This window comes from Fringilla coelebs (genome assembly GCF_963513975.1).
Source record: "Fringilla coelebs genome assembly, chromosome: 7".
In the NCBI taxonomy this organism is placed as follows: domain Eukaryota; kingdom Metazoa; phylum Chordata; class Aves; order Passeriformes; family Fringillidae; genus Fringilla; species Fringilla coelebs.
In genome coordinates, this window is record NC_140035.1 from 2174210 (window position 1) to 2190864 (window position 16655).

At 43.7% G+C, this 16655-nt stretch overlaps 1 protein-coding gene across 3 annotated transcripts in view; it reads right to left on the bottom strand.

Moving 5' to 3' along the window:
* Positions 1-16619, bottom strand: part of MBD5 (methyl-CpG binding domain protein 5) — a 121690-nt gene extending 105071 nt beyond the window's left edge. For all 3 annotated transcript variants that reach the window (XM_084209479.1, XM_084209477.1, XM_084209478.1), the window contains exon 1: positions 16272-16619. The gene's annotated coding sequence lies outside the window, so the exon portion shown is untranslated. The remainder of the gene's footprint in view (positions 1-16271) is intronic.
* Between the last annotated feature and the right edge of the window lie 36 nt (positions 16620-16655).

Consider the following 16655-nt stretch of genomic DNA (forward strand, 5'->3'; position numbering starts at 1 on the left):
TTCAGACACATCCACTGCCCCTTCTCCCCAGTGTCCAAAACAGCTGTAAAGAAATCACCAGCTTTTAGCAGCACATTTCTGTTTTCTCTGGAGGAAGGGAAAAGATGAGTATAATATTATTTCTCCAAAATCCCCTTCACAGATGAACCCAAACTTAAACAGCAAAGTGGCACATTGCTGCCTGCCAAGGTTTATTGCAACATTTTACATCCAGTTCTGCACAACTTCTGAGAAACCCCCAAGAACAGTGACATTTATCCCAAACTGGTGGATTCATCCCTGTATCCTTGCACTCTGTATTTCATAGGTTATGAAGAGCCAGCATGCCAGGAGCAGGGAGCCTGCACACCAAACACTGTCACAGTTTGCTGCAGGAACAACTCCCAAGGATTGGGAGCTTCCTTGCAAGCCAGTGCTCCCCTTCCCAGGCAGAGCCAGCTCAAATTGCTGCAGCAGCCACTGCACTTGAGTTCCTACACCCAGCTTAGCCCCTGGAAGCCTGATCTTCCAGCCAGAAGTGGAGCTTGCAGCAATTTGGTTGGCAGCTGATGGGTTTTGCTAATTCATGTAAATGGTGCTAACCTGATCCATGGCTCACAGTTGGATTCCCATTTGGAATATGCCAGGAGTTTCACTCCCAGATGTCTCACCCCAGACCTGGTATCATCAAAAGGTGAAGTAAAATCATGTACAACAAACAAGTGGTTTGGATTAACGTTTTTTGCACAAATGGGGGTGCTGTGTGTGTAATTTGATATGTTAGAGTACTACAATGGCCAGCATGTTCCAGTTTTTCCTCTCTGCTCAGTATTCCCTGGACCTTCTAATGCTAAAACCTGGCACTGCTCAAAGGATCATTTTCACCACTTTGCACCATCTATAACCATCATCATAATGTGCCCAAGAACTAATAAGGGTAAAGACAAGTCTATGGCTTCGGGAGAAACATCAGAAAGATGCATTTTTTACTGAAAACACAGCCAGAGGCTCATCAAACCACTCAACACCACCAGAAATGTTTCTAGAAACTGGGGAGCCTCTTTTGCAGGGAAATGACAAGTGGCTACTCCTCCTCTTCCCATCTCCTACTATGAGGAGTTGGAAAGGTTCCTCCTCAATTTCTAAACACAGCCCTGGTGATCAGACTCTGTATGATGGGTTTGTGAACAGGACAGGATGATTTCAGACTGCAACAGCACGACACAGGGCAAGTCCCAGCACTCCTCAGAGCCCTCCCTACGGTCACCACCCGTAGGGACACAGCCCAAGAACCCGAGTCATTGAGCCTGAAACACAACCAGAAGAGAACAGCCAGAGCTGCTGTAAACTTGATTATGATGTGGGAAAACAGGAGAAGGGACTTCCAGTTTATAAACCATAACATTACACTTCTGAGGAAACAAGCTGGATGTCCAAAGCATTCATAAAATCAATAGTAAAACTATGTTCCTGATCTTTAACAAGTAAAATAGACTCCCAACAGAGCAAACAACAAATATCTACCTATCAGTGGGGTTTAGGAAGTTTGCATTTATTAAAACCCCCTAGAAAACAAACCCCCAAAATGCCCAACCCCCAAACTCGATGTACAGGTCTAGCAAGTATGACAGCATATTTCTGTGAACTCCCAGCTCCTGTAACCCTACCACGCCGTAACTCAATAGTGCCAGGGACTCTCGGTGTCCCAGGAGCCTCTGGCCTGGGGGACACCTCTGGTGGCCCATTAAAGCAGGATGACCCTGCAGCCACTTGTGTTTGTGCTCCTCACCAGCTCTGGGGACCTTCTGCTGGCAAAGCCCAGTCCCAGTCCAGCATCCTGCTAAACTTTTGTTCGTGTCTCTGGGGTTCAGTGGAATTCCTGAGCAGAGTCGTTTCCTATCCCTTTGTAATCCCCCATAAACAGCTCAATCATTAACAGCATTAACAACCTGTGTACCACACAACAAACCCTTTATGGCCTCCTCTGCTCTGCCCTGCTGCTCGGGGCTTTTCACCTTTTCTGCTTCTCTCCGTGTCTTAGGGCACTCCAATTCTTCTTTCCCTTGGGGGTGGGGAAGAACTGGAGCATTTTTCAGTTAGGAGATAAAAAGAACAAAAAAAAAAACCCACCTCAAAGAAAAGAAGCCCCAGTCCTTTTGTTGTGCTCAGACTGATATTTTGTAAATTCGGTCTGCTCTCCCATATTCATTCTGGCCTTAGAATCCAAACTGGCTACAGATAAATGTTTCTTCACAAGATGCTCCCAACCCCCTACCAAATATTAGATATCACTTACTTCAAAATAGAAACTAAGGTCTAAATTGGTAAATTATATCATTGATCCAAGCCCCTTCAGGCTGAAGAATATATGAATTTAGTCAAAGTCTCAATGCATAGAAAGTGACTATTCTGGACCCTTAGTAGAATGTGTCTAAGGGTACAATTTTACATCCATTTTTCTTTTCACTGTTTTAACTATGAACTTATCAGTGGACAAGAACATTATCCCATGTATTTTGGTTTGTTTCATGCTTTGTAATTTATTTATTTATTTCTCAATGCAATGCCATTTGAGTGTTTGGAAGAAGAATCAGGGAATGGCACCCCTCTCACCTCATTATTGAAGGGTCTCAGGGGTTCTAACACCAGCATATAAAAATAAACTTACAGGTTACATCCTTGCCACTACACTGGGTTGGCTCCTAGATCTTCACACAAAGCAAAAGTACGACCCTCAATCACCTGGATCTACGCCATCCCATCCTAAAAGCATCCATGTCCAGCAGCATCTTCAGATTAATTAAAAAAATTTCAACAATTACGTGTCCATGACTAACCCAGGGAAGCCCATCCTCTCCAAAGGCAGCTTTCCCTCAAGATGCAATTGTTCTGCTCATCATTTCTCAGGCAACTGCTCAATAAGCTGCATATTGAATGTGAGATGTCTAATGAGCGTCTCCATGACTGCAGAAATGACAACTTCCCAAAACAGAAGGTCTGATTCCCAAACTGCTGCAGTCTGGATAACATTCACCTGCTGTCAGCCTGCTGGAACATTTCTCATTGCCCTGCCTAGACACAGGACAAGTGCAATTCTCCCAGTCAAGTCCCATGCAAGACTACACAAACATTTCTCCAGGATTTTATCTCTCTGATTTCCCCTCTCTACCACAGTCGGTATCAAGCACCAGCCAGGCCAATCCCCTAAAAAGAAGCAGCAATTTTCTGTGAGAATGACACTGCAGTGAAGGGCTGTGCTCCTGATCCCTGCCAGTCTCCCACAAGTCCCAACTGGCAGGGACACGACTGCTCCGAGAGCCTCCATGGCTCACCTGGCTCCACCTCCCACCCACACCCTGCTGGCTCCAGAGGCACTGCCAGCTCCAGCCCATGGATCCTGCTGGGAGGGAATGCTGCTGAGCTTTGGGCACACACCCAGCTGAGGGGGCTCCCTGAGCTCACCCCCAAACACCCAACTCAGCTGGCACAAGGAACTGAGCTGACAGAGCATGGCACGGACCCTGGGGCCAAAGGACCCCAAAATAATCCCATTAATCCTGCCTGGGTCCTCAGCACAGGGGCAGCTCCCAACAAAACTTTCATGGACATCCATGGAGAGCAGGGTGGGATGGAAACCCTCCCCTGTGGATGTCCATGGAGAGCAGGCTGGGATGGAAACCCTCCCTGCCCCAAAACCCACCCCATGTGTTAAATGTTAAATTACTCCAATTTATCTGCCCTGCTGCTTTCATTTTTTCTTAATGCTACATTCATTCTGAAAAAATTAACAATTCTATTAAGGTGTCTACTTCAGCACACTGAAATTCACTTTTTAACCTGCATGCCCCAAACTCTCTCACAGTGCAGCTCAAGGCCTGCAGAGTAAAATGAGATCTAAGGCAAACCCAGCTCTGAATCAGGTTAAATATCTCCATTTCCTTCTTGTTGGAAGTTCAGCATCCCCTTCCCACCCTGTCCTCCTTAACCTGCTGCTGCCTGGAGATAATCTCTGCCAGGCTTCCCAATTGCTGACACAGGAACCTCTGTGAGCACACTGAACTACTTCCTTTTCTCCTTGAAAAGATTTAATAACCTACAACTTTCTTCTCTGCCCTACTTGGAGTCTATCGTTTGCTTCCCTCTCGTATCGAATCTGCTAAAATAAAATTTTATAGAGTGTCAATTCAACAAAGGCAAAACTATAAAGTCTGTTCTGACAGCTTCCTTTCTCCAAAAAATTTAATCAAAAAAGGAAAAAAAATCCTTTGCCCTTGAGAAGATGAATTGAATAGCCTTAGGTATTCTATAGCTGTATTTATGAAAAGCTTTTGGACACTAAAAGTCTCTACAGAAATGGGAAAAGTGTTTTGCTCAGGTCATAAAACTTCTTTTTTTCATTGCACAAAGAAAAATATGCTGCACTCCACTATGAAACATCAGCTGACCTCTGGGAGAGGCACCAGCCCAGCCAGCCCAGATGGAAGTGGTGCCTATGGGACAACAACCCCTAAACACCACAAAACACACAGAAAAAGTAATTGCTCCCCTAAACCTGAAGAGATTTCTCTCCAGAAACACACACTGCTCTGCCCAGACATTAATTACAACTTTTTGTACCCAAACCATGTTATTAATATTTGATATTATTTATGGCAGCACCAAATCACAGGAAATAATACTAAAAATATTTTAAAATGAAAGAAAGTGTCATTTTCCTATATAAAAAAGTAAAATAAAGTAAAAATCATGTAAAAGTAATGCAAAGCTCCCTGGCTATGAATGAAAACAAAACCAGCACTTTTAAACACCAAATAACTCCATGAATTTCCCATTTAATATTGTATACTGGAATGTTGCAGGAATTTTTTATTTTCCTCGCTTTTACTCAAAACATTTTAGATTTAATTTAAAGTTTTGTGTTTTAGAGTAGTGAGAAGAACTCATTAATGAGCAAGATTCTGAGAGATTTATGCAGAACAGGTAATTTCACTTGGTTCAAGTCCCTCCCAGTCTGATGTCAAGGACTCAATTGACTTGTGTGTTACTATATAAAAACCTAAATAAAACCCCAAATCCTCTCAAATCTGGTTTAAAAATTATAACAAATATTAACATATTTTTCATCAGATAGTGAATCATGGGGAAAATGCATAAGGAACTCATTGCTGGTTTGCAGATAATTTCATTTCAGCTGATTGAACTAATCCCTTTTTCTTGCCTGTGACAGAACTACAGGAGAATATTTATTTGTGGTAATTAGCTGTGGTAATTTCGAGAAAAACACAGTACTTTGGGACAGGTTTGGGTTTTGGATTTTTTTTTTTCAGGTAGAACAGGAAAAAAAATTAAAATTTAGTTAATTTTTAGTAAGCTCCAGCTAACCAAAAGCTAGCACAGTATTAGTACTTTGAGTTTACATTATCCAATAGAAATTAAATTCAGAAATCAAGTTTCTGCACTGAGAAGAGGTCTGCTTATCCTAAATTACCACTTTTCTTTTTTTATTCTTCATGGAACTATGTAAAATTATCCCCCTGTATTAGGTCCAAAATAATTTTTACAGAAGACAGTGACAAAAAATTAAAATCTCACATTGTTCCTGATATTTTGTACATTACAGTAATATCAAGGCTCTGGTTATGCACAGAAGAACACTGTCCAATAGAGAGACACAAAATCCTTTAGTCACTCCTTGAGTTCAAAGGGATCAGAGAATAATTCTTAGAATGCAGATTGTTTAATGTTTACAAAATCAACACATCTGGCTCCTTCTTCTGCTGAGGTTCCTCCAAAAATTTAGTTCCTGTTTTTATTGAAATACTTAAGCACTGGAAAGAAACTGAGTTACTCAAGAGAAACCCCCTTTCCTCACTAAGCTACACTGAATTTATTTCATTAAAGCCCTGCTTCAACTCATTATCTCGAAGTAGAAAATGCTAAATCATATTAAAGCTCCTGTTCAACAAAAAAAGAAACTTTTCTGGCTGCATTTAAAGGAAAAATGTTTGTCCCTGTATTCATATAAATTCAAAAATATTTATTCCAAAAAAGAGTAAGATACAAGAAATTTAAAGACTAATTTTTGTATTTGTTAGAATTATAAATTTTTTTTGGTGGAATAAATTCCTAAGCCTTAAAACTCCACAGATAAGAGTTAAAATAAAGAAGTTCAATTCTCTACCAGAATGCATTTGCTCAAGTGTAAAGCTAACAAATGCTAAAATTTTTGGCAACACGTCTGCATTTCTGAATCATTAGGTAGTCAAACTATTTTTTGATTTTGCTTGCATGATGTTGGATTAGAATAATCCATATAAATCAGTGGTTTTCCCTGCCTAGGAATACTGAGTTTGATGGCAAAAGGAGGCACAGCAAGGCAGGCGAGATCCAGCAGAGCTGCCTTGGATGTGCAGCACTGGATTAGGATTGTTTACTCAGGGGACGAGCAAGGAGAATAAAGTCAAAGTAAACACAACACAGGCAAGGCATGCACAGCATTCCAGCCACCCTCTCCACAGTGGGATGCTTTCCTAGGAAAACTCAGCCATGGATGGGCTGCCCAGGAGAGCTGGGAGCAGAGCACAACCATGGTGGGACAAAGGAGAACCCAGCTCCAGTCATGGACTGAACTGCTGGAGACTTCTCTCCTGGAAGACCAAACATCCAGGCCAAAGTCCTCCAAGATGTGAAAGCATTTCTGGGGCATTGATACAGGTCCTGATGATGCCTCAGGTTTGGCTTTTGTATTTTTCAGATTCTGTGCTGCTTTAGTGTGTAAGTCTAGGCTTCATATTAGAGCTCTCTTCACAGAGCAGGGAGACAAAACAATTCCTGCTCCAGCTGGGCACCAAGGACAAATGATCCCAATCTCAGCCCAAGAGCACAACCAATGTGAGCAGGAGAGAGAAAAACAAGCAGGGTGGGACTGCAGGAGCTAAAGCTGGGATGGCACAATGAACTGCAAGGTGCAAATGGAGCAGAACTGATCCCAGGGAGAGACCCTGGGAGTGCTCGGGGATTTTGGGACCATTTTGGGCCGTGCTGCCCAAGGTGGATCCATTGAGGCCTCTTGATAAATCCCTACTTTATTCCTTAGCTCTGTCTAGTCTCTGTTCTAGGTCAGCCTCCACAAGGCATCACTGGTCTGAGAGCAGCAGGGCTGCCTGCCCAGCCAGGCCCGCTCAGCAGCAACTCCCAGCTCTTCCAAGTTGAGGCAGCAACAGTGGCAATATTATGGAATTATTTATACACTCACAGGCCTGTTTACTTCCCTTTTCAAATCATTCTGAGGCTGCTGGATGTAAAGGCTGTGATTAAGCAGCACTTTCTGGTTGATACTGTGTGAAAATATTCTTGATACTTGTGGCTTCAGCGAGGCTGCCAGGTGGGTTTTCCCACCAAGAGTCACCAGCTCCCCTTCCCATCATATTGTGGATTCCAGGGCTGGAGCCAGGCTGGGAGAGCTGGGGGGTGCTCACCTGGAGAGGAGAAGGCTCCAGGCAGAGCTCAGAGCCCCTGGCAGTGTCTAAATGGGCTCCAGGAGAGCTGCAGAGGGAGTGGGGACAAGCCCTGGAGGGACAGGACACAGGGAATGGCTCCCAGTGCCAGAGGGCAGGGCTGGATGGGATTTAGGAAGGAATTGTTCCCTGTGAGGGTGGGCAGGCCCTGGCACAGGTGCCCAGAGCAGCTGTGGCTGCCCCTGGATCCCTGGCAGTGTCCAAGGCCAGGTTGGATGACCCAGCCATGGAATGGCATGGAATGGGATGAGCTTTAATCTCCCTTCCAACCCAAACCATTCCACGGTTCTCTGATCTGCTCCCCTCTGTCAAGGCAAACAATTCACACACCCCACAAGCCCCTGCTCCCCAGATTCCCCTAATTTTCACTACAGCCCTCACTAATTCTGCCCCAAACTCCAGCTCTGCCTCATCCCCTTCCCTCCCTGCTGCCATCCACGTCCCCCTTCACTGCTCCTGACCACCAACCCCTCTCCCCAGCCTCTGCCTCTTCCGAACGTTTCCCCACTTGCTTCCTTCCTCCTCCGGCCCCGAGGCCCCTGCAGCAGCTTTCAGTTACAGCCCTGCCCTCCCTGCTCCTTTCTGGGGAGCCAAACCCCCTGTTCCCTAACCCCAAAGCCACAGAGAGCAGCAGGAAGGGTTATCCACAGGCTGCACCTTGCAGCTCCACGGAACTCCCCCCCACAAAGCAGCTTCACCATCCTGTGCACAAAAATCAAAATATTTCAGCCTGGTGGATGCATTCCCTGAAGTTTGATGGGTTTTTTGTGGGGTGATAAACTCACTGCCCCAAAAACACACAGACAATTCCCAGGGCAACTCAGAGTTAGTAACTTGTCAGGAATGTCTATTGGGGCACAATAAAGTAGGTGAGTAAAGCAGGAGTAAACAACAGGAGAGACTGGGCAAATTGAGGATGGAATAATTACGGATTACACTGGACAGGATTAAAGCAGAGATTAAAAAAACCAGTAATTATTTGGGAATTTCTGATGAACATCCAGGTTCACAGAACCTAATCCCAAAATCCTACCTGCCTGTGAAGACCTCTGGAGCACAGGACAACCAACTCCCAACACTGGAACATTGAATAAAAACCTCTAGAAAGAGCTTTCTTTCAAGACAACAACTGGAAATGCCTTAAAATATCCTCAATTTAATGTTCACCACCAGCAACAATTCAGTTTGCATTCGCCACCATTGCACTGAACATTCTCCTATATTACAAATGCCTTTGACTACTATCTACCAAAACACAAACTAAAAAGCATTTCATTTTTTCTATAATTGCACAGAAACATTTCAGAGTCATATACACCATCAATAAATTCCACACAAAGTATTATAATTATTTGCAATAATTAGCAAAAACTGAATATTAACCGTTTTTTACTGTTTTTTTGAATGCAATAACATTAAAAATGAGAAAAATCTACTTCAAACTGTTCATCTATGGGATAAGTCTCTCTCAGGTTGTTATATCTATAATATCAAAAAAATCCCTGAATAAAGTTAAACTTAGTTTTATTTAGCATAGATCAATACTTGGAGAAAGTATTGATCAGTTCTTTTTGATTTTTTTCTTTGAAAATTAAAAAAATGTAAGAACAGGCTCTGAAAAGTTTATATATACCTTCTCTGGCAAAGCAACAGTTATTAGTCTGATAAGTATTATTTAAGAAAAAGGATGCTGCTCCTACACATGGGAATAATTTTACTGGTATGTAAGTTCCTTTAACATAAAAATGAAAATTAAAAATATTGTCTTCATTTTCTGCTTACTTTTAAGTTCCAGGGACATGCTCCTAAATTCTGCAGATTCTGAATGTCTGCAGATCCTTAGCAGCACTCTTCCATCAAAGGACTTGAGTTACAGAAGATGATTAAGAACTGATTCATAACTGTGAAGTTTTTAGGGAAAGCAGCACAGGGAAAAGCCCAGGAATCCCCAGAGTTCTGGGAAGGAAGCTCCAGGTGGAAGGTGATCCCCCAGGAACCCACAGGGCAGCTGGCAAAGGAGCTGCCCAACTTTGGGGGGAGCATTACTTTGTTAAAAGTTTTGTTCCCCAAGACCTTTGTGAAGTTTTAACTCATAAAAATTCAGATTTAGGGCTTGATCCAGCACCTAAGAAGTTGACAAACATTTTAGCAGTGAAAACAGAATAGACATTATTACTATATTTTTTTTTCCTTGAAAATTTCATATCTACATTTTTGCTAGTAGAGTCTCAGGAGTAGAAACATTGGATAGATATTTCCAAAAATCAAAATCACCCACACCACAGTTTTTATACCCAGCTTAATGCCTGAATTAACATATTTATCAAAGAAAAGTGGGATACAACAGCTCCAAGATGTCCTGAGAGTAACACAACTTCCAGCAAAGCCCCAGCAGCACTGCAACACTCCAGCCAGGGCACCCTGCACAGATGGACAAGTCATTTTTAGAAATGAATCACGCTGCAAATGATTGGACTAATTTTAAAACAGAGGTGAGGAACCAATAGCCTCCAGCCCAGATATGGTTTGCTTCAGCTGGCCCACAGACACAGCCCTGCTTTATTACTTAATAACACCCAGGCAACTTCAAGGGGAGCCACATGGCTTTTAAAAGGCTCCAACAACTCACAGATTTTTAAGGACATGGTCCTTAGACTCAAACATCATTCCCAAGTTTCAAGTATTACATGGAATTTTTGGGTTTAGTTTCTGGTTCATTTTATTGTCCATTCTAGCTACCCTGAGCAGGTGGGATTTCCCAGCCCTCAGCGTTTAAATCATCTTAGCAGGGAAAAGTCAACAGTGCTTTGAGCTTGGACAACTCAAGGGTTGTGGTAGAAGGATTTTGATACCTGCTCTGATACTTAGCCCTTATTTAGGACAAAACTTCCACTGAAAACCTTAAAGAGCCACCATCCCAAACACAGATCCCAGTCTTTCCAGTTGTGAACCTGAAAGGAAGCAGTGAAAGGAATTTCTGGGGGCAATCACAGGCCACTGCCTGGCTGTGATCCTCTCTGCAGCTCCCTGGCCAGGCTGATTTGAGGTTCAGCTCTCACTGGGCTTTGCCTGCCATGGTCAGGGGCTCTGATGCCATCAGAACCAACAAACCCTTCCACTGGGCTCCAGCTCCCAAACCCAGCAATTCCCCTGGCACAAAATGTAGGAGGAAAAGTCATTTAAGTCCAAGAACCAAACCTTTCCTAGCATAGCATAAATGGGGAAAATTCATTTTTTCTGAGCAAAATGACTGCTTTCAAAGGGAGCTGCTCCTTAAGATGAGCCCTCCAGAAAACAACTAAAAAGCCAGAAAACTTCACAATATTTGCCATTCCAGGCAGGCTCGTTCAGGAACAACAAGACAACACCACATTGCATCACCAACACATCCACCTCTGAAATCTGATCCAAGCCTCTTCCCCATAAAGATTACGAGGGAACAACGTATCCCTCTCCTGCCCCCAACCCTTAAAAGACAAAAGGAAGTTCTGTTCTAAAAAAACCAGCTCACTACAGATTCCTGACTACTTTGTTTCTTGAATCAATGATCTCATTTGTTCACTTTTGCAGTGTTTTCTTCCAAAAATAGCAGATACTAAAAAAATTATTCTTATCTAGAGTTTGGATGAGAGGATCGAGCACAATTTTTTTTGTGCTTCTCTTCTACACACAGTAAAAATAAATAAAATTTATCTCCTTAAATTGACAGTGTGCTTATATTAAAAAAAATTAAACAGATGCATAAAGCTTCATTGCATCAGTCTTAAAAGTAAAAAAAAAAAATAAATTAAATAGATTAGGGACAAACACAACCAAAATTATAAAGCTATGTTTATTATTTTCATTATTTCATGTGTTTTGGTTAGACTGAAGCTGCAGCACCAGTCTTACCAAAACACATGATATTTGTGCTCATTCTGGTGGGCCTAGTCACCTATATGAATGTATGTATATATAGATAGATAGACAGATCTAGATATCTGTATAAATATATATAGATATACATGAGGTAGACTTGTAAAAGCTTCAAGGATGAAGACAAACCCAAACATTTCACAGATTTTGATCAAGCCTTTAATTTGTCACAACAGATAATCCTAAATAACACATTGGCAATGATCTACCAGAGCTTAAAAACCAAGTCTAAAATTGGCCAAGTGAAATTGAATTTCCATGTTTTTCAACCATTAGGCAGCATGAATGGAAAATTCTGACTATCTGTATTTCTGATATGTAGGCCCAGGTTCTAGCTGGCCAAATTTTCTCCTAACTTAGGCTGTGTTTGTTTCCTTTGGCAGTGGGGTACAAGGCAACATTATCTCGTGCCTTCCTTGATCTAAACGTTGGGAATATCACCATTTGATCCAGCAGGATTTGTTGTGCAAACAATTGACAACTGTTCTGCTTCCCTCACTTGGGAATTTTCCTGAGTGAGGCCACGCTACTGATGCTACAAACGAAGGGCCCTCATATTTCAGATGCTATTTACATTTCAGATTACTCAGACACCAAAATAATTCTGCCTTTAATGCCACTGAAAATGTAGACTAAGCAAAAATTATGACAATATATATTTTTTTTTTAGCCCAAGCTTCAATTTTACCTCATAGCAAAGTAATGAATTAATATATTGCTTCTATGAGTTTTGGTTATCAGATATTGTGGCAGGATAAGAATTTTTAAAATATTGCTCGCTTACTTTAAAACATTTTCTGGAAAATAAAAATATATAAAATAAACAGCACATTGAATTTAACCAGAGTAATAAATGAAAGAATAAAGGTTTGCTTAGAAACATAAAAAAGAATTTTCAAGCACTTTACCACTTCATTTTTAAACACATTTAAAGCTCCTGAAACAGAACATTTCCAAAAAAAACCCCTCAAACAAACAAGAAATGTATCTTGGGCATCTCCAGCTCCCACTTAAGGAACCAACAATTGAACCCAGTGCAGGATTTGTTCCTCAGTCATTCCCATGGGAAGGATGGGAGGCAATGGAGATTTTGGGGCTGGGAACACCTGTCAGGCTGCAGATAAACCCAGATGACCAACTCATTTCACAAAGCTCTATGAATAGCCATGGCAGGGCTCTCAGTGATTCCTGCTGCCAGCCTGGAGCTGAGGGGCTCACAATGCAGACCCTGGGAGCCACAAGGACCTCAAAGCAGCACTGCAAAGTTCCTGGGTTTTACTACTTCTTGTAGATACTCATTTATATATTTACATATTTGTGTATGCAGCTAAACTCATTTGCATGCGTACTCATACACTTTTTAACATTGTAGTCCAAGTGATTTTGACAAATTTCACCTTGATTTAAAAATAGTACCAAGTCTGAACTCCTTTCTAGACGATTCATCAAGAAAATAGAAATTGCTATAATAAAGAACTTGGAATTCAAAAGAGGGAAGGAGTCAGCACTTCTCAATTTCTTAACTGCTGCTTTTTGTTTTATTCCCTCTTCGTTTAGCTCCAGATACACAGAGAAAAATTAAAGCATCCTGAAAGCTATTTCCAATGCTCTTCCAAAATTTCATCCCTAATACCAGCCTTGGTTCCTGTGCAGGCCCATTTGAAACTGATTGAGCAGTATTATTCCACTAATAGTTCCAAAAATAAATACAATGAAAGCCAATGAGAGCCTGTGGTTTCCAACATTCAAGTAACTCTTTAAAAGAATAAGCAGGTCCTTAATGACATAAGGGCATTAAAAAGGAAATAAATGTATCCTGTATATTTTTATTTTTGAAATCAATGGTAATTCTGATTTCCAGTGGGACAGAACAAGAATCAACACAGGGACAACCAAACAAAACTAAACCCTCAGACAACCCAACCAGCCTGAAAGAAAAAACAGAATTTCCCAAAGTTTTGACAGGATTTTTGCAAAGGAAGCTCAGCCACTTTCAAAATTTGTGTCCCTGGCCACGAACAGATGAGACTGAACTGCTTTGTGCACGTGGCCTCTTAAGCCCATAGAGAGACACTGGGACATTAGTGGGGCTCCAGATGGGCACGAGGGGCCTCCCACCTGGCCTGCTGCTTTCCACAGGGAAGATCCACAGGGAGCACTGGCTGCTGATCCACAAACTCATGGTGGACTTACAGACTGTACTGCAGCCACTGATCTTCCACAGAGAAGGAATAACCATGAGGAACAGTAGGAAAAAAAAAATCCACTGACAAAGCGAATTAAATAACCCAGCTGAATCCCAAGGCATTCCATCCTGGAGAGGACTGTGATGATGCCAGGATGTCCAGTGCTTTTGGACAAGGAGAAACACTGATCCCTCCACAGCCCAAGAATGAAAGGACTGCAAGAAAAGTTCAATTATTGAAGTTATTGCATCATAAAGATTCTCCTCAAACATCCGCCTCCCTAATCCAAATAGAGACCAACTCATTTGTCCACAAAGGAAGGAAGGTATGGCAGCAAACTCCACAGAAACATTATTAAAGTCAGGCCTAAACAGCATCTTTATGCTCAGCACAGCCATGGCAGGTCCTTGCTAATTCCAGGCTATCTGCCCAGGAAGCCACTGACCCAGAATAAAGCAAAATAATTATTAATTCTGTCCCCAAAGATAAAGAACTGGAAAATCCGCACCAAGTTTTCCTAAAAGCAATCAGCACCTGTAAATATCTCAATAATAGCAGCAAAAAGAGCTTAGGAACCCAAATAAAAGAAAACTGTGTTGCATTTCAGTTACAGCTGTTGATAATTCACAGTCTTTCCTAGCACAGGTTGAAAGATTCAATTCCTTCAGCTCTTGAAGGCTGTGACAGCAGCCAGAAGGCCCAAATTAGCCTGAGACCCCTTTGTGCTACGCCTGTAGAAATGCAGCAATTGCCACCCAGAATCCCAGTCCCACCAGGGCTTCCTTGAGAGGGCCCTTCCCACCCCAATCCCACAGCTCTCTCTCCAGCACAGACCTGGCTGCAGGACTGGAGGCCTATGGAAATGAAGGTTTATCAGTTATTTTATCTCTAGGATTTAAAGCAAGAAAAACCCCTACATTATTCTGCCCAGCTTCAGAATCCTGCTCAATTTTACTGTGTAACCATATTAAACCAAACCATAGGTACTTTAAAGCCCAAAACACAAGGAGATGGTTAAATCTCTGTAATAATTACTGTATCACATCACTGTAGGATGTGCAAGTTGGGGGCAGAGCTGCAGCTCTACATACACGGGGCTGCAGCCACTATAGGCTTCCATGTACAGAGGAAAGCAGATCAATGGGATCCCAGGCTGAGAAAAGCAGCAGTGTCATGAAATAAAATAATGGAATTATGTCCTTTACTCTTGGACAGGCTCTTGCTGTCCAACACCCACCTGTAGTAAACTAAAAGGAGAGTCACATGTTTAAATCACGGGTGTTTATAAACAGATCTGCCAATTTTGGGGATTGACACAGTCGAGGTTTTGTCCCCACACGTTTAAACCCAAAGTTATTACAAGCAAAAAGAAAACTAACAGCAAACTATTAGAAAGAACTACAGTTATGGCTGCTGCCTCCAATTCTCCATCACAACACTGTCCAGTATCAATCCAGCTCTGTTCTTCCCCTGTTCCTTCCACCCCATCAAATTACGGCTCTCGCCAACTCTTCCCAGCCCGACCCCAAAACTGCTGCTTCCCACCAGACACGTGGGTACAAACTAGAAATGGGAGACAGCCCAGCATGTCAAGAGAGCTCTTTCTTGTGGGCATCCTTCAGCGTGAGGCACAGTGACACACTCTCTGCTGACCACCATTTAACTGGGATGCCCCTCTGGAACACACACTCCATGGCCTACTCCATGGTTCCGCACTTAGCACTTAATAAATGAAAAATAATAAGCCCAAAATAAACCAAAGCACTCCAACCGTCTTTTGGAAATTACAGAGGACATAATTAAGCTCCAGAAATAAGCAGGCAACAGCAATTTCAATATAAACATCCTACTTGTGCAGAGGACTGTCTCATTCCAACTTGGTGTTAATGCCCCAACTCTTACTTCTGGATCCTTGCAAACATCTAGAAGGCTTCTCCCAACACTTCCTCGAGTCCAGAATTTAGTTTGACATTAAAAGCCATTACGTTTTAACCTATTTCAGACGTTTGAACACCTAAGTTTCCCTCGAACCAGCAGAAAACATGGTCAGGCCAGTCCACCAGCAACACCTGACCAACACGGTGAGCGGGGATGGAGACACTTGGCCTTCCCAGCAGAAAGCCATGGAAAAACACATCCCGACATATACATTTGAACAAACCATTGACCAAATATAGCCGGGCACCACAGATAACCAGGGGCTGCCACCAAACCACATCCCAACCCTGCAAACACCAAGTCCAGCTCCTGGACTGTCTATCCCCTGGAAGTTCAGCTAGGGAAAGGGTCTTTGTACAAGTGGTCTTTGTACCTTCACCACCGCAGGGGTTTAATAACTCAAACAATAAGTCAAACAACGGTCTGCAACCTGGGGGGCAACGCCGGGGCTCCCTGTTATCCCGGGAAAACAACACTTTCGGGACTCGGCCGGGGCTCAGCACCCACCGCACCACCCCGAACTTTGCCCGGCGCCCCCGCCACCATCACCCCCCTCCCCTCCCGCTCCGGAGGGGCCCAAAGGAGCATCCCCGGAGCATCCCCCGACAACAAAGCTGGGGCGGGGGGCGCCGGGAAGGGGCCCGAAGTGACAGGCGGTGCCCCCCCGGGGTAAACAGGGGGTAAACACGGGGTAAACAAACAACCCCCCCCGCCCCGCCGCTCCCCCCGCACTCACCTCAGGGCCCCCGGGCGCAGGGAGGAAGGCGGAGACGCACACAAAGGGTAATAAAGGGGGAGGAGGAGGAGGGAGCGGCGCTCCGCGGGGCCGCCCCCGAGGGACGGGGGGGGTCTCGGTGTGTTTGGGGGGGATGTGGAAGAAACTCCCCGGCGGGGCTGCGGGGGGGCAGCGACTCGGGGCCCCCCGCCCCCGCCTCGGCGCGGCGCTGCTTCGTGTCCCTTCAGCGGCGCGAACAACCGGCCGTCCCGCCGCCGCCCCCCCCCGCGCTCCTCCTCATCGCCGCCGCCGCTGTCGGGAAGGAGGAGGAGGAGGAGGAGGAGAAGGAGGAGGAGGAGGAAGAGGAGGGGAGGCAGCAGCGGCGGCCGCCACCGCGCATGCGCC